This window comes from Cyprinodon tularosa, unplaced genomic scaffold (assembly GCF_016077235.1).
Source record: "Cyprinodon tularosa strain WSP-4 unplaced genomic scaffold, ASM1607723v1 ctg1025, whole genome shotgun sequence".
Taxonomy (NCBI): Eukaryota; Metazoa; Chordata; class Actinopteri; order Cyprinodontiformes; family Cyprinodontidae; genus Cyprinodon; species Cyprinodon tularosa.
Window position 1 is genome coordinate 213578 of NW_024037811.1, and position 2568 is coordinate 216145.

Consider the following 2568-nt stretch of genomic DNA (forward strand, 5'->3'; position numbering starts at 1 on the left):
CTCAACACATTCTCACTGCAAACACTCACACATTAGCAGCCTCTCTGCTAGCACACGGAAGCTAAAGCTAATGCTGTTATGGCCGAACGGCACGTACATTCAGCTCATATGCGCATGCGCAACTAGACATACATCCGGGTATACCTCCTATATTGTGTTTCAATGGCGCATGTACTTAAATAACAATAACTTCCTCAATTGTCTAACGATTCTCAAACTGTTTCATTTGTTAAACAAAAGTCAGACATGTAATTATGATACTGCACACTTATGAATAATTATAACCACCGAATTTCATATGAAAAGAACATTGAATAGAACATACAGGTGCAATAAATATACACATGGACAAGGTATTTATGTTAAATCAATATATGCTATTAAAACTCAGTGTACAGAATGGCAACCATATATATATATATATACATATATATATATATATATATATAAAATATATATTATATATATATAATATATATATATTATATATATATATTATATATATATATATAATATATATATATATATGTATATAAAATATATAATATATATATACATATATATTTGTATATAAATATATTATATATATATATATTATATATATATATATAAACACTTTTATTTGGGTGTGATTAATTATTTCACAGTCCTAATTTATTTATATTTACATACATACTTTTATAATATGAATATTATTGTTATAATAAAATATGGAATACTGACAGAAAAGGCTTATTGTGTGGCAACTTCTTGGTGTAGAAGCATAATCCTGGTTTCAAATTAAAGGTAACACTTTGAAGTTTCATGTAGACTATTCGGATTATATATCAGGGGTAATTACACAAAAGTTCCTATTTTTAAACCATTATAAAAGTGACATTTATTTGCTATTAAAATTGGTACAATAGTCCCCTTCACAAGTATATATAGATGTAGCATGATGAAATCCCCACCTACACTACTGTGATGGTATACACATGGAAGACAGAGATTTAAAAAATTACCCAAAAAACATAGCTTGGCTAATGCCCTTTGAAAAGGACGGTTTTATTGAGCTTCTGTCGCATGTTGATGCTCTGTAAGCCAAGGTTAGTTATTTTGGCAATGTGGTGCAGCCTTAACTTAAAAAACAAGGACACAACCAACGTTAACAGCGTATGGTGGTGGCTGTCTATGCCATACTGCCATCCTCTGACCCTATCCTCTTCCGTACAATGTACACGACCTCTAGCACTTTGATGGGCTGTGATCGTCTGGTACATGAGGTCTGACGAAGAACCCACTCTGCTGCCCTGACTACCATCACTGTGCCTTCTGATGGAACCACCAGACCTCCATTGTTCTTTAACTTCAGCAGGTGGTAGCTCTGGTCCTTGAGGGCAGATGCAGCATCTGATACCAGACATCACAGGACAGCTTTTTCAGAGCCTGTCGCACAACAAATCCTGAAATAAGAGTTGGTATATTAAAATAATTTATAATAACCATGGGGAAATGAAGGGAACATTTATCTTTTTGGACCATTGGGAGATTTATTTCCCTCAGGTTTTGACTATTGGCACCATCGGTTTTAGGCAAAATCAACTTTTAGTCAGCCTTTACCTGAAATGTACACGAGAGCGTTGTCCACAAGACCATCAAAGCGGACAGGAAGGTAGCTGTGGTCATGTACCAGCGCAGGAATGTCAGCAAACGGGGATGGAAGATCTTCTCCTGCTGCAGAGGACATATCTCCAGCTGACAGGCTAGTGGAGGTATCAATGACAGCTGGTAGGGACTCATCCTGTGCAGTCACATTGCCTCTGCATGATTGGACAACCCCACACCGGGCCATCAGCTTCCTGAAAACGTACTTGAACTGGCTGGCATTAGGATGGTTATTCCAGCCCCCTTAAGAAAAACACAAGGTGTATGAGTATAGTAAAAAAGATATTCAACACATGCTTTAAAAAGACAAGCAAAACAGCATACAAGCTTTTACTGACACTTTGTGTGACTCAGTGTTGCGGCTGGTAAATCTAAATGAACCCTACCGGATGCTCTGATGGCTGAACCTATAAGTCAGGACATATCGCTGTCCTTCAAGCAGCACAGGAACCATCAATGTGTCAATGTTTATGATGAAGCCAAGGACAGAGAGGAACCTTCAAAAGCAAATACTGTTTCACTACGATGATCCTGCCAAAACAGGACACAAGAATGCAAACTAACAGTATAAAGTGATGCTTAACATTTATTTTAGGGACACAAAACCTTCTTGAATCAATTCATAACATGCAGACCATCTTTGACACCGGCATGTGGGGAGGAAAAAACTGAATACAAGAGAATTCCAACTGAAACTAATTTGCAAACTGCAAACACGTTGGAGCAAGATATTATATTAATAATACGTACCGCTTTATGAACTTGACGCAGACCGAAAAGAGCATCTCATGAACTTATATCATGGACTTGAGGGATGCACTGAAACTGGTGTAGTATTACCTTGGATAATTTAATGACTTGTATAAATCTAACAGAATATAATAAAGGCATATTTTCTAAATCAGCAGTCTCTTTCTGATC

General features: G+C 36.3%; 1 long non-coding RNA gene across 1 annotated transcript; it reads right to left on the minus strand.

Annotated features, from left to right (window-relative positions):
• Nucleotides 1–1409: 1409 nt before the first annotated feature.
• Nucleotides 1410–2219, minus strand: LOC119780254. The gene is made up of 3 exons (XR_005280367.1): nucleotides 2034–2219; nucleotides 1603–1890; nucleotides 1410–1445 (listed from the first exon to the last, which is right to left on the minus strand). It is a non-coding gene; the product is annotated as an uncharacterized LOC119780254 (long non-coding RNA).
• Nucleotides 2220–2568: the final 349 nt, after the last annotated feature.